Genomic DNA, 24,868 nt, shown 5'->3' with positions numbered 1-24,868 from the left:
GGCTAATTATGCTGGCTAAATCGAGGGTGTGAGAGAGACATCCGCACAAGCTCAGCCGTCCACATAAAGAGACGCACGTGCAATTATTGAACCTTGGAAAATGTTCACGCTGTGAGAAATTGTACAACATGACGTCACAATCGCAACACAATCAGAACGATTGGGAACTATTTCACACTGGGAAGACGTTTACATGACACCCTGCATAACCCAGCTAACTCATGTGTATACTTTTCACAGGACCCTTAACCTCCCAGTCAAGTAGGTGTTAGAGTTAAGAACGTACCATAAGCTCACTCCACAGCTAGTTTGAAATGTAGCTGATGGGGCTGTCAAATTTGATTATTTTTCTACAGCTGTTTTGTGAAGCAGAGGATCACTGGTTCGAGCCCCGTTTCACTGGTGCCTGTGACCCGGGTCGGCAGAAGTGAGTTTAGAAGGGGTGAGTGTAACGCAGTTAAAATACCGTTAGATCATTCCACAGAGCTAGCGTGAAATGTCGCCGATGGAGCTATCCAATTGGATCCTTTTGGTACTTTGCCAAGGAGGGCGGTCACATGTGTAGCGAAGCAGTGGATCACTGGTTTGAGCCCAGTATGGGGACAAGGACAGTGGAGGAAGCTTAACTGTTAACACCACACTGACGTCCATTTCATAGGCTATTGCCCTTTGATGAATCATTACCTTGTCCAGGTACATCAACAATTCATAGTTGGCCTTAGTGGGAGTGACCATATAATTCTTACATTTACTACACGACTGCGAGACGTGGCTCTGTGCTTGTGGTCTGCCACCGTACGGTGGAGAGTTAGGGAGAAGGTGTTGTGGGAGATGATTGGTTGGCAGAGTAAGCCAATGCGAATTTCTCCCGGATTTCTGTCTTTGGCTAACATAGGCCAAGTTTGACACGTTGGTTCACCAGACTCTTTGCACATTTGGGCGGAAGTGTCTGGGAAACGAGATCAGATAAATCATAAACCTCGACACTAGTCGCTCACCACACGAACTGACTCCTGCTAAATAGTTAATTGGAAAAGGCTAATGGTGGTGAATGTAGAGCACCTGACGATATCCTCAGTTAACGTTTTAACAGCATCCTCTCCAGACTGGGTGAGGACTTCGCCATCTGTCCCAGTCCCTGAAGTGAGAGCAACAAGAGGTAAAGACTTCAATGGAACACGATAAAACACTGAAGGCGACACCCCTGAGTGAAAATTCGAGACGTTGCCCGTAGACCCCCCCCATTCAAAATTATGCTCCACAGATGTAGGCCTATGTTCCATTACATTTAGGGAGCAGCAAGATCACCAGGTGCCATAGTGTCTTTTCATTATACTCAAGGTAAGACACTGTTCTTTGTTTAGTCTTTTATTTATAAGTATTCAAGGTGACATTAACAGTCACAGCAAGGCATGGTGCACCTGTTGTAGGTGAGATGAACAGCCACAGCAAGACATGCAAACAAAAAAAATGGCATATCCCTCCCAATTACAATATCCACTGAATAGCAAAAAACTATAAAACGTTAAATACAACGTGCAATGCAAACATAACTGCAACAACAAAGAAGTGCAAATAGTGCAAGCATAAACGTGTCCCTTTTTAAAACTAAAACAGAACATAGGCCTAAGTATGCACGGGGCTGGGATCTGCCTTTTAAGAGGGGATTATCGATGCGACTGGGAGTCTCAGTCCCAGCTCTCTTGAGAGAATGTACTGAAGCTGTCATCCCAGCTATGTGTTGGAGACCTAGATTCTGGTGAGTATTGATCCCTGGGCTCATCGTACATGATTGGCTGCAGTCCACCTCTTCCGTGCGGAGTACTTGCGGGCCTTGGTGGTGGCCGTGGTGTTGCCTGCTGGTCATCCTAGTTACGTGTTGGAGACCTAGATCCTGGTGAGTGGGAGTATTGATGCCTGGGCTTGCCGTACATCATAGGCTGCAGTCCACCTCTTCCGTGCGGAGCATCAAAGAGCCATTGTGGTGGTGGAGGCAGAGGTGTTGCATGCTGGTCATCCCAGTTTTCAATCAGTGATAGTAGTTGCACTTTCAAACGTCCCTTGTTACAAATGCCTCATCTTCATCCTCCGAGGTAGCAGCAGAAGGGATTGGCTTCCTGATAAATCATCCACATCTTGATGGTTGAACTTTTCTTTTTCTTGCCTGCCAGTCTTGAGCCGTGTATGTAGTGGTTGGTCTTGACTGCTGTTCAGGCATCTGAAGCACAGGGTCATGGCTCGGGAACACCACATCGTCCTCAGCGGCATCGGGCTCCACAGGTTGTGGCTGAGGCGAATCAGCATTTTCAAGGCTGAGGTTGCCTCTTATAACGGCACAAGGTGAGACCCAGATGCAGACACAGGAGGCAGATGGTTTGAGCTCTGATATTTATTATAGTCCAAGGGGTAGGCAAAATGCAGGTTGGGACAGGCAAGAGTTCATAACCAGGTCAGAGTCCAAAACGGTACAGGGTGGCAGGCAGGCTCGAGGTCAGGGGCAGGCAGAGTGGTCAGGCAGGCGGGCTCAGAGTCAGGGGCAGGCAGAGTGGTCAGGCAGGCGGGCTCAGAGTCAGGACAGGCAAGGGTCAGAACCAGGAGGACTAGAAAAACAGACACTGGGGTAAACAAGGAGCTAGGAGAAAACTGCTGGTTGACTTGGCAAACAAGACGTACTGGCACAGACAGACAGAAAACACAGGTATAAATAACCAGGAGATAATGGGGAAAATGGTCGACACCTGGAGGGGGGTGGAGACACGCACAAGGACAGGGGAAACAGATCAGGGTGTGACACCTCTTGAGTTGAAAATAGGTCAACATATAAATGAAAAGTTAAATGTGTTTAAGTAAACTTTAGAGCCCTCAGCTCAGGCTCAATTAATGATATTTCTCAAATCTGGGCCACAAATTCTAACACTGCTGCTTTTCATCATTCCTCAGTAATAAGAGACTGATTCATAATCTATAGGCCTATATAATCACTAATTCAGAGATGGGATACCAGCTGACATGAACCAAGTAGAAGGTAGAAAATAAGGCCAGCAATACTGCAAAACTACCATTCAAATGTTTTCAGGAATGTCCTTGTTTTTGAAAGAAAAGCCCATTTTTGTCCATTAGAATAACATCAAATTGATCAGAAATACAGTGTAGACATTGTTAATGTTGTAAATGACTATTGTAGCTGGAAATGGCAGATTTGTTATGGAATATCTACATCGACGTACAGAGGCCCGTTATCAGCAACCATCCCTCCTGTGTTCCAATGGCACGTTGTGTTAGCTAATCCAAGCATTTACAACATGAACAATGTCTACACTGTATTTCTGATCAATTTGATGTTATTTTAATGGACCTAAAAATAGTTTTTCTTTCAAAAACAAAGACATTTCTAAGTGACCCCAATCCTTTGAACGGTAGTTTATATTACTTACCTTCTTGGCTGGAAGCAAGAATGATAATATTTTCATGTATTTCAATTCTTTCTGATTGGTTCCCCCAGAACTGTTGGGTTGGGCCTTCCGTAGGTGCTTTACAAAAGTGGCACGGAGGGACTTCCATCTGGTTTTGCACAAATCAATATCTGTGAAGAGTAAAATAGAATTGATTGTTAACCAATAACAAAACAAAAAAATTGTCATTACAGGTACTTGGCATCTGGAGAGTATTTGCCGCCTGGCCTTCACCTATCGTCTTGGATTCCAGACAGTGTTGCAGTGCATTATGGAGACCTGTGGGGCCATAGAGAGGAGGATGCTGGTGACCCATCTGCCACAACCCACTGAGGAAACCTGGAGACAAACCTCTCAAGAGTTTAATGAAAAATGGGGCTTTCCCAATTGTTTGGGATCGGATGATGGAAAACATATTATGATCACCAAACCTCCAAATTCAGGGAGACATTTTTTTATTCTAAAGGAACCTTCTTTGTGGTGCTACTCGCCCTTGTGGATGCCAAATACCGCTTCACAGCTATTCAGGTGGGGGATTTGGAAACAGCGACAACGGAGTCTATGCCAACTCCCCACTTGGTGTCAAAAACCCTGCAGGTGCCCCAAGATGCCTTTCCGCCTGGGGGTGAAGATTTGGGAAATATACTAAACACAATGGTGGGGGACGTTGCCTTCCCATTAAAGCCTGACCTGATGTCATATGCCGGGCACAACATCAGCTACGTGAAAGAAATCTTCAACTATCGTCTCTGTCGAGCTAGAACGACAGAGGTAGAAGGCATTAGGGATCCTTGCGGCCAGATGGAGAATCCTCTACAAGGAAATCAACCTACTGCCATGCAAGGTTGATACTCTAGTGGTTGCAATGTGCATCCTCCATATCTTCCTCACAAAGCCTTGTGATGTGGAGATGTGGCTACAGCAGAGTGGGACAGGGATGCAATGAGAAGCATAGCCATCCAGGCCAACAGAGCAGGTCAGGATGAACATTGGGTTGTTATACTTGACCTGAAATGCGCATGGTCATTGCAAACTCTCTCCAGACCACATCTTTTTATAGTGTCATACAAAAGTGAGTACTTCTCTACTTCCACGATGAATCTCCACTGAAACATGCATGAGAGCCTCAGCTGTTCTGGACGACTGTGAGATCACGCTCTCCACAGCCGATGTGAGTGAGACCTTTAACTTCTTATGGCTGCAGGGGCAGTATTGAGTAGCTTGGATGAAAGGTGCACAGAGGTGCCCAGAGTCACAGACATAATTCAAACAGTTTTAGAAACTTCAGAGTGTTTTCTATCCAAATCTACTAATAATATGCATATCTTTGCTTCTGGACCTGAGTAGCAGGCAGTTTACTCTGGGCACGCTTTTCATCCGAACGTGAAAATACTGCCCCCCAGCCCAAAGAGGTTAAAATAAATCTTTCCGTGTCGATCAGACTGCAAAATTAGCTAGTAGCAAACAAATATGTGTCGGTCACTGTAGCTGAGCAGTCACGTTCTATTTCGGCCTTTCTGTTCAACAGCTGCGCTATACTGCCATCTGTCTGCTGTCCATGGTAATTCAGGCCAGCATTAAACATATTGAATTGAAATTGTATCACTTATGTATTATGAATGGAAAACAAGAACTGTTTGTTAGGAGCTGCATGAAATGGGTTTCCATGGCCGAGCAGCCGCACACAGGTCTAAGATCACCATGAGCAATACTAAGCGGCGGCTGGAGTGGTGTAAAGCTTTCCGCTATTGGACTCTGGAGCAGTGGAAACACGTTCTCTGGAGTAATGAATAACGGTTCACCATCTGGCAGTCCGACGGACAAATCTGGGTTTGGCGGATGCCAGGAGAATGCTACCTGCCCCAATGCATAGTGCCAACGGTAAAGTTTGGTAGAGGAGGAATAATAGTTTGGGCTAAGCCCCTTAGTTTCAGAGGAAGGGAAATCTTAATGCTTCAGCATACAATGACATTCTAGAAGATTCTTTGCTTCCAACTTTGGGGAAGGCCCTTTTCTTTTTTCAGCATGACAATTCCCCCATGCACAAAGCAAGGTCCATACAGAAATGGTTTGTCGAGACTGGTGTGGAAGAACTTTATTGGCCTGCACAGAGCCCTGACCTCACCTCCATTGAACACCTTTGCGATGAATTGGAACGCCGACTGCAAGACAGGCCTAATTGCCCAACTTTAATGCAGAACTCACTAATGCTCTTGTGGATGAATGGAAGCAAGTTCCCGCAATGTTCCAACATAATGTGGAAAGTCTCCACAGAAGAGTAGCGGCTGTTATAGCAGCAAAGGGGGTACCAACTCCATATTAATGCCCATGATTTTGGAATGCGAGCAAGTGTCCCCATACTTTCGGTCATGTAGTGCATGTTTGCAGTAAACATTTAAAGGCAAAAATAAGTACAAATGACCTAGCTATTGCATATTGAACTATATTACGACTTACATACAAAAGTTTCTTCATTTCTGACTGTTTGTTTAGCTGTCACTCAATCAGCACTCACTACAGCTAACGTTAGCTAGCTACCGTAGCTACTATGTCAGCAAAGACAGAGACGGTAGCTAATGCCAGCTTAGTAAATAGACTGATAAATCTATGGTAATATCTAGTCATTACAATGACAATGTGAAGGCATATCACAATATCAACCAGAAACTTGTTTAGCCAGCCAACTGTTTCTAAACATAGCTAGCTAACTTAGTTAGCTTTGTATATTGATAGCTACACTCGATTATATTGTTGCAGGGTTGAAGAGAAATGAGCCTGACCATCTGGACGATGTACCCTCCCTTCTCCCTCATCGAAAGTGTCCCACCTCTGTCAAAACAAAAATACAACGAATAGCTAACAAAAGAAAACACAAACACCCTCTTGAAAGCACGCCCAAGAAGGGAGTCCCTGGAGAAGCAGAGGGGGAGAAAGGAATCCCCAGGAAAGCCGGTTCCCCGACTCAAACAAGTTCCCCAACACGAAGAGGTTCCATTGACCACAGCTGAGCGTGCAAAACCAGAAGAGTTGAGGGAAGAGAGGGATGCGGCCAGAAGAGAGTGGTGATGTGATAAGATTTACAGCGAGCAGTGTCAAAAACAAGGACAATCATTGCAAACTAATGACCAGTCTTAATTGGTCAGTGTTTGTCGCTTTGCATGTTTTTTTAAAGTCCACTGGTCGCTTCAACTGCAAATTATCAACAGAAGACCAGCTGTTTGTCACCCTAGTCAAATTGAGGCAAAAAACCCTCCACAGCCCTATTAAGTCAAGTATTACATTTGAGTAAACCCAATATACAAAATGTTCTCTCCGATGGATAGATCTGATATATGTCAATAGTACTTTTTTAATTCACTGGCCAGACCGGGGAGTGCATCAGATCCTCGTCAACAGAAGCTCAAACTAAATTCCCCAGACTGACATGTATAATTGGCTGCTTTGACATCAGAATTGAGCATCCAAAAGGACTGAATTCCCGGTAAGTGATCCAAAAAAAATGTATCTCATTGAAATTAGCTCAAATACACTATAATGTTCATTAGTTTTCAATAAGTAAAATGTGTTTAGAGGACCTTTCAATTGTCATAAAGCACACTACAAATGCTGATGGTGGTATGTTAACTGCATATCATAACACACTGGTGGTTTAACAAGGCAATGCAGTTCATAGAACACAACATATGCATTGAAATACACATTGATATTCCACTACCCCCATATTTATAGCAGCTAGTTGTGCTGTGTCTATTTGTGAACAGTGCCACAGTGAAGTATTTAATCGCCTGCCACCCATCTGGCAGCATCAGCCACTGGGGAGGAAGAGCATCAGATGTTCCACATTGTAAGACAGTCAGGCTTTACATCCCACTCATAGCACCACTCTGGGGATCAGGCATGTAGTACAGTTTTTTAATATTTCTAGTTGCTATAGTGCTAGTGTACAAAGGCCCTCTGTGACCTGAGATGGCTACCATAGACAATAACATGTGTTGTATAAATGGTTGAAAGAATGTAACCTACAGTGCATGCTCATTGATCTGTGCTGTGTTCGTATGTCCTTCGTTTCAAATTTTGGCAGACAGGGGCTTCACATTTAAGGATGATTTTGCCCTTATTGGAGCACACCTCATAACCCCTGCCTTCATCTGGAGTCGGAAGCAGTTTTGTGGGGGGAGAAGTAGAGCACTCAAGTGTGAAGTCAAATGTGAGGATTCACACAGACGAGAATTCAAACGTGTTGAGAGCCTAAATGATGCTTCAGAATTGTACATTTGTGCCTAGTATTGAACTCCAATAGATAACAGTTCATCTTCTTCTGCTTCTATTCAACAAGAAAAACAAAAGTCGTAAGACCAGTATGTACGACCGTTGAGTGTGTTGCTCCAATGATTTTCAATAGAGAGACTGATAGGCGTGCTGATGACGCGGTTCCGCATCCTGGATGGGCCACTTAACCTGCGCCTGGTTAAGAAACTGAAGGATGAGAGCGAAGACAAAGAAGAGGCAACAATCGACAAAATTGTCCATGTCTGTGCCGCTCCGGTCAACATGTCTGGCAGTGTGGTTGATAATAACAACAAGAACAAAAGGGATTGTCACGGTCAAATGTTACAATCTTACTGGTGCACACAGATAGGAGTGCACTGCAACAATATTATAACTGGCAAGAGCATGTTTGTTTTAGAGGTTTAACTGCACTTCACTGCACTACCGCTACGGCTGTCTGCCCTGCTGCTGTTGCTGCCTGCCCTACTGCTGTCTGCCCTGCTGCTGTTGCTGTCTGCCCTGTTGCTGTTGCTGTCTGCCCTGTTGCTGTTGCTGCCTGCCCTACTTCTGTCTGCCCTAGCTTGCTTTGGCTGCCTGCCCTGCTGCGCTTGCTGCTGCTGCCCTGCTGCTGTTGCTGCTGCCCTGTGCTGCTGTTGCTGTCTGCCCCTGCTGCTGGTGCTGGCCTGCCCTGCTGCTGTTGCTGCCTGCCCTGCTGCTGTTGCTGCCTGCCTGCCCTGCTGCTGTTGCTGCCTGCCTGCCCTGCTGCTGTTGCTGCCTGCCCTGCTGCTGTTGCTGTCTGCCCTGCTGCTGCTGCTGCCTGCCCTGTTGCTGTCTGCCCTACGACTATTGCTGTCTGCCTGCCTTGCTGCTGCCGCACTGCATTGCCATCACCACTGGGGTTGTGATCAACCTCCTAATAAAATACAAAGTTATGAACACAAACGTGCAGACATGACTTTGTTCATTTGCATATTTGACGTACATACACATTTTGCACGTTCTTTTCCAAGTTATGACATCGGTTAGTATCATTCAAATGAAATATACTGAGCAAAAATATGAACGCAATATGCAACCATTTCATAGATTTTTACTGAGTTGCAGTTCATATGAGAAAACCAGTCAATTGAAATGAATAAATTAGGCGCTGATCTATGACTTTCACATGATTGGGAATACAGATATGCATCTGTTGATCACAAATACCTTCAAAAAAAATGGGCCTCAGGTTCTCGTCACAGTATTTTTGTGCGTTCAAATTGCCATTAATAAAATGCAATTGTGTTTGTTGTCCGTAGCTTATGCCTGCCCGTACCATAACCCCACTGCCACCACTCTGTTCACAACGTTGACATCAGCAAACCGCTCGCCCACACGACCTCATACACGTGGTCTGTGGTTGTGAGGCCGGTTGGACGTACTGCCAAATTCTCTAAAACGATGTTTGAGGTGGCTTATGGTAAAGCAACTAACAGTAAATGATCTGGCAACAACTCTGGTGGACATTCCTGCAGTCGGCATGCCAATTGTACGCTCCCTCAAAACTTGAGACATCTGTGGCATTGTGTTGTGTGACAAAACTGCACATTTTAGAGTGGCCTTTTATTGTTCTCAACACAAGGTGATGGTAATTACAAGGTAATGATCATGCTGCTTAATCAGTAGTACTCTTGATATGCCACACCTGTCCGGTGGATGGATTATCTTGGCAAAGGAGAAATGCTCACTAACAGTGATGAAAACAAATTTGTGCAATTTTTTTTAGGGAAATAATATTTTATTTCAGCTCATAAAACATGGGACCAACACTTTACATGTTGCGTTTATATTTTTGTTCAGTGTAGTTCTATACAGCAATGTTTGTATGTCGTAAAAGTATACCTGTGTAGCACTTACCTGTACATCGTGGTGTGTCAGTCTGGGGAATATGTGCCTCGCCCAGATGTCACCGAGGATGTTGATGGATCATTGGATTAAAACTTTATCTCTGGCGACACAGAAGATCAGGCAGTCTTGTGGAGTCCATGTGATAAAATCACAGTAAGTAACCTGAATCACGAGCATCTCCATCTGTCCTGGCGCTTGCTGGACTTTCTTGGGTGCCCTGAAGCCATCACAACAATTGAACGGATCTCCTTGAAGTTCTTGATGATCTGATAAAAGGTTGATTTAGGTGCAATCTTACTGGCAGCAATATCCTTGCCTGTAAAGCCCTTTTTGTGCAAAGCAATGATGACGGTACTTGTTTCCTTGCAGGTAACCATGGTTGACAGAGGAAGAACAATGATTCCAAGCACCACCCTCCTTTTGAAGCTTCCAGTCTGTTATTAGAACTCAATCAGCATGACAGAGAGATCTCCAGCCTTGTCCTCATCAACACTCACACCTGTGTTAACGAGAGACTGATAACGAGAGAATCACTGACATGATGTCAGCTGGTCCTTTTGTGGCAGGGCTGAAATGCAGTGGAAATATTTTGGGGGGATTCAGTTCATTTGCATGGCAAAGAGGGACTATGCAATTAATTGCAATTCATCTGATCACTCTTCATAACATTCTGGAGTATAAGCAAATTGCCATCATACAAACTGAGGCAGCAGACTTTGTGAAAATGTATATTTGTGTCATTCTCAAAACTATTGGCCACGACTGTATATTTGAGTATATTTACTTCAGTGCTTAATGACGTTAATCATGTAATGTAATCATGGTAATTGTGTAAACAAACCTACTTGATGGCAGCACCAGGTATTGTGAACTTGGATAGCACAAGCAAGCTGGTCAGTTATGACAATGTTTTTCTTGATAAAACCTTAGGATCATTACAAGTAGTATACGACTACTAACACTGAAGCTTAACTCTTGATGCTGCTATCCTAATGTAATACTTATTCTGCCATGCAGGCGCAATGGGCTGCAGCAATTGCCCCGTCCCCCATGACTGCAACCAAAGTGTGATGGGGTGTGTCTGTTACCCTCCGAGTCGGCTTCACTCTGGCTCTAAACACTTTGTTGTTGTCAGAACCAGCAGCCGTGGCAGGGGGTCTGGGTGTTCTCCCCCACAATTTGTTGGGGCATCTAAAGCAGATTTTCTACATTGTTACACAATCCAATATGCCATCTCTATTTAGAACAAAAAGTAAGCAAAAATGCCCACAGTCATCAAGCTAGGTAAGAGATAATTATTAAATATGTTTAAGGGATTAATAAGACTGAACTAGATCAAAGGTAATTCAATAATAAATATTGTGTTGCACCTTTAACCAATAGCCTAACAAATTAACAACTCTTGAAAAAATACAAAGACTTTTGATTGTCTTTATTAAGACGTCCTCTATATCAAAATTCAGCCAGACGGATCCCTACCAGTCTAGTCAATAACTCATCTCTCTCCCAACACAATTTTCTTCCTAGTTCCCACCTTAAATGTTTTTAATTCCCAAGGGAAAGGTTTGAAAAAAAATATACATACACCTCAAATATACTTTAACACACAAACCGCAAATTCTCCGTATAATTAATCTCACAGGCCTAATAGTACTGTAGAGCTCTTTTTACTTGCACATAATATACCTGGGTCGCCCCATCCTGTCCCTAGGAGTCCACCACCCTGCAGCGCCCCAACCCAACAAAACCCACTCAGCTTTAGGATCTTAGTGAAACATTCATTATTGGTTTTCGGGTGTGTTAGGCCAAGACCAGAGTGACAACCCACAGGACAGTAGAGTCTCCAGAGTCAACATTTCTAAGCAAACAAAAACAGGGATAATCTGTAGACTTGCTGAGATAAAAGTACATACTCAATGCCAGAATTCAGCCAGCCTTCACAAGACCATAACATACGCAGGTATGTCCCCTTTTGTGTTTTACACCTCCAGCAGAGGAATAACAATGTGTGAGTGCATGAAATTCAGTTTCACCGTCATATAGTATGTTATATGGATGGTAATTTATGTCTGAGATGATATGAACATGACTGGGCATTCAAACACATCTGTATCCATTCATCATCATCAATAGCTTCTACCAGATCTTCCTCACATTTTTGTTTGACATGTTTTGTGTCATCGGGAAAAGCCTCTATCAACCCTTGATACAGCTTGGAAATCAACTTGAGGTTTGTCAGACTGCCTTAAAATAGCATCTGGCTTGTCCAGTGTTTGCCCGCACAGAGAGAATAAAGTGTTTTATCTGCAAAACTTCACCTCAGCTCCGTCACAGCCTGGCCTCCCCTGGCTGCCTGACCCCGCTGAGACCCATCACCATCTGATTCTCCTAAGATGAGGCATGACTAAGAATTACCTTGGTGTACATTTATACATTATATTACCCAAGAATAGAATCAATGGTTCAATAATTGAAATGACCATTATTCCCAGATCCCAGACTGTAGCTTTACGCTTAAGATGCTGTCCTGTAGCTACTGTAGGTCTACCCATCAATACAAGATGGAACTTTGTATCATTCATGATCCTGCTAAGACATGATGAGCGTAGTGTTGTTGTAACGACCATCGTAATCCTCCTCGTCTGAGGAGGAGCAAGGATCGGACCAAAGCGCAGCGTGGTTAGAATACATAATTTTAATATATAAAACGAAGACGAACACGAAGAACACTTGACAAACTACAAAACAATGAACAAAACGAAACCACCAACGCTACAGTCCTGCACATGAGAACATAAATACATGAACGCACGAACAGGAACAATCACCCACAAACACACAGTGATAACAGCCTACCTTAATATGGTTCCCAATCAGAGACAACGTAAAACACCTGCCTCTGATTGAGAACCATATCAGGCTCGTTGACAACCCTAAACCAATGAAAACACATAACATGGAATATACCCACCCAGCTCACGTCCTGACCAACTAAACAAAGACTAAAACAAAGGAAATATGGTCAGGAACGTGACAGTTGTGTACTGACTGTGCACTAGATGGCTGCATTCCCGCGGGAAGCCTGCAGGACCTACGGGTCCTGACAGAGATAATTGCGGCACGGTCTGCGAGCGGAAGCGGGCGTTCAGACAGATGACTTTGGGATTTTATTTTATTTTTGTTGTCCCAAAGATCATTTGGAAACGGTCCTCTTTATAATTTGTGTGCGTTAGCCTACCTTTTGTAATAAGAACACATCATTTTCACATTATTCACACACAGAATTCGCTGCTTCAACTTCAGTAGCCTACCTCTCCTAGTTGGGCGAGAGAGTTCGAGCGATTCAAGTTAGCAGGCTAAATGCCAGCGCTGTAACGTTTGCCAGCGGTGTCGATAGGCAATAACGTTACAACCTGTCTGTATAATGTGATCATAAGACTTACGCTATTCTGAATTATAATAGGCGTGCATTAATGCTAGTTAATAAGTGACAAGGAGTTGGCATGATAGCACTGACTGGCACTCAGGCTATGCTACATGAACATGGCGGAAGGCCAGAATAATTGTGGCAGATTCATAATAAATCATTGAGGTTAATATTTAATGAGGACAGTTTATTGTTCTAGCTTTGTTTCTGGTATTTTATCCCCCCACAAAACAAGTGAAACCCTAACTACTAGCTTTACTGAGTTTAGTCCAAAATGAGGCTGAGCGATCAATCTCTGCTTTGACACATTGCATTCAATGCATCAATGGAAGCAATGACTGGCAAGTCTAATAGCCCATAATATATCATAAGTCTCTGTTGTACCAGTGTTTGAATTTATATCTTGAGGTTCCAGACTTTTTTTTTTTCATCTACAGACTTGAAACAATTTTTCACTTTCCTTCAACACGTTTTTGGACACCCCTGCAGAAAGCAGGCGATGGCACAGAAACATGATTAATGGCATCTAATGAACCAAAGAAAGCCATTTCTGCCTGCGGTAGAAAAGCAGTGTGCTTGAAAAAAATCTGAATCGTCTGAATGGAATCAAACTCTTCCTCTTCTGATGTTCAAAGGGGACGCAGCAATGCACCTTGAACAGGTTGCGGCTGATTATCTCCCAAACAGATTGGAAAATTAGGAAAATTGGGTGGTCTGTGTCAATGTGTAAGTCATTGGAAAGCCTGCAGTTAGTTGGACACGATAACGCAGATTATCAGCTGTCTGAAGGAGTCACAACCACTGGGTAATACATAGATACTGCATGGAGAGGCACTTTACTCCTACTCATGTCTCGCAGAATAGCACTGCATGTACTTATAGCACTGCATGAACCAGCATCAGCAATAAATGGCCCCTGTGGAAACACTAGAGATTGTCTGAATCTCATTGTGAAACATTGGCCGCCCCACCCAAGCCCCATGCCCAGCAGCACAGACAGACCACAGTACAATCACCATCCGGTAACGGTGCTACTTAACACAAGAGGTAAGGCCCAGTTAAGCTGCCCACCAGGCTGACCGTTAAAAGCCTGGCTCACCAGGCTGACCGTTAAAAGCCTGCCCCCCCTGGCCCCAGGTTCTGTAATACTGTAAATGCTCTAAGTGGCCCCCCATCGATCAGAGAAATCATTTCCCTCTGCAAGACGCTATCTTCCTCACTCAGAGTGTGCATTCCAAATGGAACTATATAGGAAATAGGGTGGTATTTGGGACAAAACCTTACTCACTTAGACTCAGGCTCTCAATGCAAGATGGTAGATAGCAAGATCCATAAAACTAAATGGACCCTGTTAATAGGGACAAAAGTGCACAGTCATGCACAAACTAACAATATACATCAGGGATCATCAACTAGATTCATCCGTGGGACGATTTTTTTCTTGAGTGGATGGTCAGGGGGCCTGGAACATAATTGCAAATCATTTGTAGATTGCAAATTGACCGCAAGAAGCACAAACAGATATATTTGACTAAAACATTTGCTTATGATATTTTTGGGCATTGAAAAGATATACAATCACATATCTATCTTATGCGTGGGAATACTTTGGAACAGATTTCCAAAATTAAAATCACTTGGAGCTGATTTGCTGGTGGTTTTACAGTCTTTATTGTCCAACAACAACAAAAAACATATATAAAACCACCCAAATTAGACAAATGGGCCACCAGTTGGGGAACCCTGAAATACATGATGTGTGTATGAAAGTCTCATCAGGGAACAATCGTTTTAGCCCTCAAGGTCAATATTTAGCTGATTGGCTAAAGAGTTGGAAGCTTGGTATGTCATCCATTTTGTACCCACATGATGATGAGGAGATTCAGGATGAGAAGCAGGACGAGGAATAAGAACATCCTACCTCTGGCCCATAGACTGACTGATGATACAATGTCGCTACCTGGTGGACAATATATAGTTTCAAAGGCTAAATCACCAAATCTAAAATGCACCAAGAGGCACTTTATCAGACACATGATCAAGAATCTATGGCAGCTTTTAGACAGGCAGTCAAATTCTGATATCATTTCCACTAATTGGTCCAATCACATCAGATCTTTTCACATCAACTCACGCTTGAGCCTTTTACTTATGGTTTTACTCCACCAGCTTCAAACAGCTGTAAAAACGATATTGTTTTGTATTGAAAACATATTTCACAGCAATTTATATCATACAGCGATTCCTTACACTATTCAGTGCTTGTTTTCTCACAAAAACTGAAATTGAGCGAACAGTGTCGAATTTTAACAACCGGGAAATTACAGAGTGATTTCCACTAGATAATATTACTGCAGATGTATTATGGACATTTTCTGAAAATCCTATGTGTTGCACCTGAAGGAAATCGACACCTTTGCAGCCTGAATGGAGAATGTTTTATGTATGAACTGGTCCACGGGGGATACGAGTGTATAGCCAGCTGCATACATGCCCTTCGGTAAGATGAAATGACTCAATATCCCCATCTGCCGGCCTTTGGGCTATGTTTACACAGATCAATTCTGATATTTTAACTAACTATTGGCAAAAGATCTGATCTGATTGGTTAAAATAACAATTATTGGCAAAAGATCAGAATTGGGCTGTCTGTGTAAACATACTACAGACAGTTAGACAGACTACTTGGACTTCTATTGGCCCTTATAGAAATATCAGATGCAGAGAGGTGGTCACATAGAAAATGGAAGCGAAGATCCATTCATCTCTAACCAGTCTTATGTCACCCAAGACGTGGCGATACGTGGATAGCCTAGACCACAGAGGACACATGATCTACATCCCAAATTGCACCCTATTCCCTATATAGTGTACTACCTTTGTTTTGACCAGAGTCCTATGAAAAAGTAATGCTCTAAATAGGGAAACGGGTGCCATTTGGGACACAGACACAATCTAACCCAATGAACCTCCTTAATAAGCTAATATGAGCCTGGAGTACAGCCTTTTGTCTAATTAGTACGATGCAAATACTGGGCAGGATATGAACTGACATCTGAGCTCCTCTTGCAACAGAAATCCAAGGATATCCATTGGAAAAGGATGTGTGAATAATAGCATTTATTTAGTTCGCCTGGTTACAGAGAAGGGAAAAAAGGGCTAATATCAAATAGCTGTTTCGAGCAGATGACATAGAACAGGTGTTTTCTTCTTGTGTGAAATGAAATAGCTTAAGGCTCTAGCAGTGTGTCAGGTGTCAGTCTAAGGCCTTTCTAGTGTCACGCCTCTACTCGATGGATGGGGCAGGTAGCCTAGTGGTTAGAGTGTTGGATCAGTAACCAGAAGGTTGCTGGGTTATATCCCTGAGATGAAAAGTAAAAAATCTGTTGTTCTACCCCTGAGCAAGGCAGTTCACCAGGTGCTGAAGACATGGATGTTGATGAAAGCAGCCCCCTGCACCTCTCTGATTCAGAGGGGTTGGGTTAAATGTGGAAGACACATTTCAGTTGAACAACTGATTAGGTTTTCCCCAAATGGCTCCCTATATAGTGCACTACTTTGGACCCTATGGGCCCTGGTTAAAAGTAGTGCACTGTTTAGGGAATAGGGGACCATTTGAGATGCACACCATTCTTGTAAATCGTCTGGCAGTGGGGACCTATGGTTAACAGAGCAAAGCCATTTTCTCAATTACAAAGCTGGATTTCAGCTGGATTTCTTGAAACACTATTAACAGATCAGTTGTTACCGAGTCAAATGATTGATACAAGACAGCTGTGTCTATGTTCTCTACTCCAATGAAATATTGACCTATCAGGAGTATCGAATAGCCTGATGAATTTAAAAATACAAATAAGAATATACTGTAATTAGTAGTAAGCCTATTTTCATTTAACCGTTTCACCTTAATTTTAAATGGCAAAATAATATGGATGTGTCTACACAGGCAACCCAATTCTGATATTTTTTCCACTAATTGGCCTTTTGACCAATCACATCAGATCTTTTTCAGAGCTGATCTGATTGCTCAAAAGATAAATTAGTGAAAAAAATATCAGAATCGGGTTTCCTGTGTAAACACATCCATATTATTTAAATTGGGCTGCCTGTGTAAAAGCAGCCTGTGTGTGCTTTGAAATAACCTCATTACACTACATTTTCATTGGATAAAGAAAATATATTGATTATATAGGCCTAACTCATCACAATTGAGTTGATTTAATAGCCTACACATTTCCAATATGAACAGTCCAGGGATATTTCACACAGATCTTGATAAGAAATTACCATATTTTATAAGCAGGTTGACATTTATTGTCACAAAACTTGCCCTGGAGGCAGAACTAAGCGGTTTCCAACAGATGGACCAGCTGAAAAGAAATTGGCTATATTGTAAAAATTCATGAAAACAAACATTTTCTTAAGGTTAGGTTTCAAATCAGATTTGATAAGAAGTCCAGCAGGATGCAGGTCATGTTTCCTCTGTGGCCTAGGCTATCCACGTACTGTATAGCCATGTCTCTGTGCCATCTAGTGAGCACTCTGCAGAGCTGAGGGGTATCCTACGAAATAAGCTAGATCTACTCAGGGTTTTTCTAAAGCTAACCGGCATCTGTTAGCTTCACATTCCATGTCAGTCTTCATCCGCACTACAATGGTGAATATTGCTCATCCGCCTGCCAGTAACTCTAGCAGGCTTGACACTGCGCGTGCATGTCGCACATGGCTAGTCGAACGCAAACTTTTCATTGAGCCAACGCTGAAATACCAGTACATGGGCGAGTCAGTGCTACTTGAAATTGTTGCCGAAATCAAATTGAAAGAAACGTTATCTTCACAGGCTATAGTGTGAAATAAGCTTTTTTAGAAGTGCCGTCTTTGTTTGATTTCTTATTTTTAATGCTGACTTTTTGGGGTGCTTATCAATGCACAACCACAAGCATGTTTCTCACTGCTATCGATTAAAAAAAATGTATTAAGTCATAAGTGTTACTGTGCGTGTAGTTTAAAATGATTTATGTTATTAAAATGTGTACTATTTAACACACACAAAAAAAACATTTGATTAATAACATATTTAATCAGTTGTCTTCCTCAAATTAAGGGGATGATGATGCAATTTTTGCAAGATTTCATTGGTCCTCAACTCATGGCTCAGTCATTTAATCCAGGGTAAGTGGAGTTAGCCGTGAGTTATCCTGCCCCGGAATTGTGAAGGATTTGTTACCATAGAAATTGACCTGGCTAAAAGGTGTTGAACTCAGTTGACCAAAGTTACCTGGCTAACTTCTCAAACCTTCTTCATAGGATAGCCCTCTGATCGGCACTAGTTAAAATAGTCACAAAGTCAGATTCCACAGCCACAACCTACAAAAATGAGCTTTTTGGTCTTCATTTCAGGTTAGGCATAAGGTTAGCTGCGTGGTTAAGGTTGCGTTTAAAATCACATTTTAAGAAATAGGCGGTGTTTAGCCATAATTGTGACTTTGTGTCTGTGTTAACTACTGATGACCTGCAGAGCTGCCTCCAGTACATGAGTCATCTCAATGAATGCCAACTTGCACTTTTTAAAGACAACTTGTAATTAAAGGACTACAAAAATAAAATAGGAATAGGCTTCACCAACAGTACTTTTCCATTCATACAAGCTCTCGGGTAAATTGCCACAGTAGATTTGGGTGGTAAACAAGGAAATACTTTTTTCAATTGTACAGGATGACATCTCCCTTAGTCTACTAAAATAAAGGATACACTTGTTCAGATGATAATACCCACCAGAGGGTATATTTGAACAAAGTTGGCAGCAATCGGGACTGAAAGATAACCTCGACATCTGTTTTGAAGGTAGACTCTGCGAAATGACATGCACGAACAGCACAAGAGATATTGAGCTGAGCAAGATGCAAGACTTCACTCTCACGGTCATACACTGTATCTGCACATGTGCAGTGGGCTAAATCAGGGTCACAGAGTGTTTCTTGGTAGTCTTAAACAAATCTACTTTAAAACAAAAGTATACACCTCACATACATGGTTACGGGCACCTGTACCATGTCAGATATAGTTTGCATCGCAATATTACATTTTGTATACCTCATAGAAGGCTAAAATATAACAAAACCGTTTGACATAATGCAGAAAATCCAGTGTTTAAGTTAACTAATTATGAAAAACATCAACATTCCACCCTTGTGGCTACTAGGTCATTTGATTGCAGGAAAGGGTTTTAAGGAGCAGTAAATCGTGGCCAATGATGGTTTCAATCAGCTTTGCGGGTTATTTTTAGCACTTATTGATGGTTTAACGTGAAATTACCTTGTGTTAGTACGCTGGCCAACACTCATTGCAATAGGCCCCTCAGTGTTATATCGCAAGCTAGAGTATATTTTTCACCTAAACTCAGCAAAAACTCCCCTCACTGTCAACTGCGTTTATTTTCAGCAAACTTAACATGTGTAAATATTTGTATGAACATAATTCAACTGAGAAATAAACTGAATAAGTTCCACATGTAACAGTATAACTTTAGTACGTCCCCTCGCCCGCGAACCAGGGACCCTCTGCACACATCAACAACTGACACCCATGAAGCATCGTTACCCATCGCTCCACAAAAGCCGGCCCTTGCACAGCAAGGGGAAACCCTACTTCAAGTGTCAGAGCAAGTGACGTAACTGATTGAAACGCTATTAGCGCGTACCCGCTAACTAGCTAGCCATTTCACATCCGTTACACACAGACATGTGACTAACAGAAATTGAATAATTTATTCCTGAACAGGGGGGGGTCAAAATCAAAAGTCAGTATCTGGTGTGGCCACCAGCTGCATTAAGTACTGCAGTGCATCTCCTCATGGACTGCACCAGATTTGCCAGTTCTTGCTTTGAGATGTTACCCCACTCTTCCACCAAGGCACCTACAAGTTCCCGAACATTTCTGGGGGGGAATGGCCCTAGCCCTCACCCTCCGATCCTACAGGTCCCAAATGTGCTAAATGGGATTGAGACCCGGGCTCTTCGCTGGCCATGGCAGAACACTGACATTCCTGTCTTGCAGGAAATCACGCACAGAACGAACAGTAAGGCTGGTGCCATTGTCATGCTGGATGGTCAATTCAGGATGAGCCTACAGGAAGGGAGGAGGATGTCTTCCCTGTAACACACAGCGTTGAGATTGCCTGCAATGACAACAAGCTCAGTCCAATGATGCTGTGACACACCGCCCCAGACCATGATGGACCCTCCACCTCGATCCCGCTCAAGAGTACAGGCCTCTGTGTAACGCTCATTCCTTCGACGATAAACGCGAATCCGACCATCACCCCTGGTGAGACAAAACCGCGAATCGTCAGTGAAGAGCACTTTTTGCCAGTCCTGTCTGGTCCAGCGATGGTGGGGTTGTGCCCATAGGCGACGTTGTTGCCCATGATGTCTGGTGAGGACCTGCCTTACAAGCCCTCAGTCCAGCCTCTCTCAGCCTATTGCGGACAGTCTGAGCACTGATGGAGGGATTGTGCGTTCCTGGTGTAACTCGGGCAGTTGTTGTTGCCATCCTGTACCTGTCCCACAGGTGTGATGTTCAGATGTACCGATCCTGTGCAGGTGTTGTTACACGTGGTCTGCCACTGCGAGAGCAATCAGCTGTCCGTCCTGTCTCTCTGTAGCGCTGTCTTAAGCATCTCACAGTACGGACATTGCAATTTATTGACCTGGCCACATCTGCAGTCATGCCTCCTTGCAGCATGCCTAAGGCACGTTTACGCAGATGAGCAGGGACCCTGGGCATCTTTCTTCTGGTGTTTTTCAGAGTCAGTAGAAAGGCCTCTTTAGTGTCCTAGGTTTTCATAACTGTGACCTTACAGACGGTAGGCAATTAAGCTGTTAGTGTCTTAACAACCGTTCCACAGGTGCATGTTCATTAATTGTTTATGGTTCATTGAACAAGCATGGGAAAGTGTTTAAACCCTTTACAATGAAGATCTGTGAAGTTATTTGGATTTTTACAAATTATCTTTGAAAGACAGGGTCCTGAAAAAGGGACGTTCTTTTTTTGCTGAGTTGATATATTGTATCTAATAACATTGATAAAACATTGTTTTTAATAACAGTCAGTGCTATGCTTACTTTATTATGGCGGTGCAACACACCAGATGATGGCATACACAGGCAACCCAATGCTGATCTTTTTTCCCATTAATTAGTGTTTTAATAAAGATCTGATTGGTCAAAATACCAATTAGTGAAAAAAATATCAGAATTTGGCTCCCTGTGTAAACGCAGCCTTGCTCATGACAGCTGCTAGGTTCTCTGTTCTGAGAAGGGTCTCTGCAGATGTTGTCCACATATGTTCATCAGGTCTTCCCCCATGAGAGGGTACAAACAGTATGAGACTGCTGGCGGCCAGCTGTGGATGCCTGAAACATTGAAAAGCAAATCGCAGCCTTCTGGACCTAGTCAGTGAACAAACCAGATTTACATTTCAAAATACAATATTTTATTTAAAAATAAAACTGAAATGCGCGACCCAGATCATACATGTCATTATCATCCTGATGTATGTGTCAGACCATTCCACTGTCTGACAGAGTATAAAGCACTAGATACCAATGGAATGCCACTGTGATTCTGAAGAGACTGGGTATGTGTCCCAATTACAAATGGCACTCTACTGATAGTAGTACACTACATAGGGAATATGGAGCCATTTGGGACGCATCCTGGGTCCATCTGTTTCACGTAATGCTAACTGGGTGCCAGTAAAAACCAGTGGACTCAGATACTCTCCCGGACCAGGGTGGACGCCACTGCGCTTTGTAACAGGACCCAGTTTCCCACTGGAACTTAGGCTTATGAGTGTTTTTAACAATCTTTCCTACAACAGTCAAAGATATAACATGCTTTTCACAAAACACCACACAGAGTACGTTCGATAAGTGCATTGAGACCTGTGTTGATACTGCCCCTCTCGGAGCAGCGTTCTCCCTTTCCAATCTTAACATTAGAATTACTGACGACGGATCAGCTCCTAGAGATATGTTATTTATTGTCTATGGCTACAAATATTGAGGCGGCTTATTCTGTTTACCCTATAATAACGCACTAAATCAAGATTTGGCAAATATTAGACAGAAGGCTAGTCTACAATTAGCTAAATATTCAAATACAGTATACTAGGTCTGTAGCCTATACTGTATTTATCTTTTAAAGTCACGCAGAAGGGCAAAAAAAAAGCATCTAATGACGTACTTAGCTGTTCTACAAGTGGTCTGATGTAGTCGTTAAATAAGTGTTTAAGAGCAACTTTATTAAACGGTGGTTTTGGGAAACAGCTTAGAGATTTAACAATGCTCCTACGAAGGTCCTAATGATGAACGTAGCCTTAGGATACTTTGGGGAAACCGGACCCTGAGCTACTCTGAATCTAGTCCCAATGAAAAGACTGAAGTTGTTTCCTTGACTTTACCACACACACTCATGCACCTGCAAAGTGACACGTGCATAGATCTGTTAGCTATTTAAAATGAACTCACCCATCAGGCCAATGTAGTAACAAATCCAGGTGGTGAGAGGCCATATGTAGCAAGCTTCTCAGAGTAGGAGTGCCATTTTAGGATCAATTTAGTGTTTCAATCCACAATGAGTAAGATTGTGGAATGGGGCTGATCCTAGACACTGAGAATCTTGATACAGCGGGAACAAGGGATAAAATATTGTCAGGGCAAGCAGACAGACATTCAGACATAAGGAGAGCATCAACATCCCATTCATTCACATGCCTGTCTGTCTGACATGTAGCACATTTGACACAGGAGAAGCCCTAGCCCTGACTCCTTTTGAGGCCCGTCAGTAGCCTGGTCCCAGACCTGTGTGCTTCAGCCAATTTCTCTAACTAGAGAAGTTGGCTAAAACCCAAACAAATCTGGGATCAGGCTAGCCGTTTTGAGGGTACGCAACATAAGCTGATGGGGGCTGGATGGCGCGTTCGACACAATGCAGTCAAAAATGCACAAAAACTACCATATATCTAACGCTTGCTTGGTCCCAGATCTGTTAGTGCTTTTGCAAACTCCATTGCTGTCCTTGTCAAGCCAAACAAGAGGTGGCGTCATAGCACAAACAGACTGACACTCAAGCTACTTTAACTCTAAAGGAGTAATTTCTGTCAGAATAAGGTGATACACCAACAAATGTAGCTGCAATTACTGACCTGCTCAGTTCGACATCTCATCATATACTTGAGATGTATATACACAAAATGCTAAAATAATCTAATCAAAATGCTGCATCAACATGTGTACAATACTGTTATGAAACTTGAGCTTTGAACACTGATATTACCACTGTAGTGGTTGGTTGGCACTAGTGTCGAGCGATTAGTGCATTTGAGGTCTGTACGGTTTCGGTTTGATAAAAAAAAATAAAAAAAATCACGGTTTTCAGTTGATACAATTTTAACATTAAATGCACTGTGGGTTAAATGTTGTAACATAAAACAATGATGAAAATTCCCATTATAGTAGTGACTGCCCATTTACTGCGTATCACTTACTTTGTTACTTAAAAATATTTCATTGTGTATATTACATTTGTTTTATTTGATGACTATTTCATTCCAAATCATCTCATCTCTATAGGAGCTGCTGCCTACGCTGTCTGACAAAAATCACTATTTTAGTAGTTCTTCAAAGTAAATAAGACATACTATCAATCACTTAGATACATGTATTTTCAGGTAGAGATACCTCACGAAGCAACTGCTCTCTATCCCTCTTGATCATGCATTTCTCGGTCTAAGTGTCTGCCCCACACTAGCCTAACATAGCAGGAGTAACAGACCGTAGAGTCAGGGAACAGACCGGAAAAGTAGGATTATGGATAATGGTCATTGTAGTTAATTATCACGTTTTCTGCACTAAACTATGTTGAATATTGGCCTGTTGGAAAATACAACATCGCACAGATCGGGCTTGATCTTATTTATCTGTGGAGAAACTGTGAAATGTGGGCATTTAGCTCACAGGGAAAAATTACATGGAATTCAAATAATTGAACCAACATTGGTCAATTAGCGGTTTAAAAAACAAAAAATAAACATTTTGGTAGATCGCTCAGCACTCCATTTGTTTCCGGTGTGAATGAGTGCTAAGGAACAGATCCCAGGGACATTTGCTTGAGAAGTCAAATGCTATACGACTATTCCCAATAATAATACAGTGGCTCCCAGTCAAAGCATCACGAGGCTTGTACCCAGTATGCATCCCAAACCGCACCCTATTCCCTATATAGCGCACTACTTTTGAACAGAACCCTCTGGACACTGGTTAAAAGTAGTGCACTATATAGGGAATAGTGTGCCATTTTGGACATGTCCCCAGACTCACTTCTTCAACCACGGTTACAGTACCAACTAGTCCTTTTGTGAGTTCAGAACAACCACCACCTTTATAGCTTATGAAACAGACGGAGACCATGTACAATAAGCCCCGATGACAACTCACCGTGAAATAAAAAAATACATCAAAAAGTAGTTAAAAACGTCTCGAATATGCCATCCTGCATACATAGGCCTAAACCAAAACACATGTATTGTAACAGACTTCCACTACTGTAACCGACATAGAATACCATTGTGTTACTGATACTACCCGGTGTCCATTCACCATGATTAAAACCCCTTCCTTTCCCTAACCTAAGTAAGTTAACCCGACTACCATAAGTGAGTAGGTAGACACTGTTTGGTATAGTAGGCATCAAAATAGACAGACAAATGAATACATGATTGAAGAAACACGTCCGCACAGAACATTTAAGAGACCTAAATGTTAATCCAGGTC

At 42.7% G+C, this 24,868-nt stretch overlaps 1 long non-coding RNA gene across 1 annotated transcript; it reads right to left on the bottom strand.

The window, feature by feature from the left end:
• Positions 1 to 1,352: 1,352 nt before the first annotated feature.
• Positions 1,353 to 6,857, bottom strand: LOC111953860 (uncharacterized). The gene is made up of 4 exons (XR_002875923.2): positions 6,233 to 6,857; positions 3,687 to 3,791; positions 3,435 to 3,583; positions 1,353 to 2,600 (listed from the first exon to the last, which is right to left on the bottom strand). It is a non-coding gene; the product is annotated as an uncharacterized lncRNA (long non-coding RNA).
• Positions 6,858 to 24,868: the final 18,011 nt, after the last annotated feature.

Source organism: Salvelinus sp. IW2-2015, linkage group LG27, assembly GCF_002910315.2.
Source record: "Salvelinus sp. IW2-2015 linkage group LG27, ASM291031v2, whole genome shotgun sequence".
In the NCBI taxonomy this organism is placed as follows: domain Eukaryota; kingdom Metazoa; phylum Chordata; class Actinopteri; order Salmoniformes; family Salmonidae; genus Salvelinus; species Salvelinus sp. IW2-2015.
The sequence above is the reverse complement of the archived record's forward strand: the minus strand, read 5'-3'. Positions and strand labels throughout refer to the sequence as shown.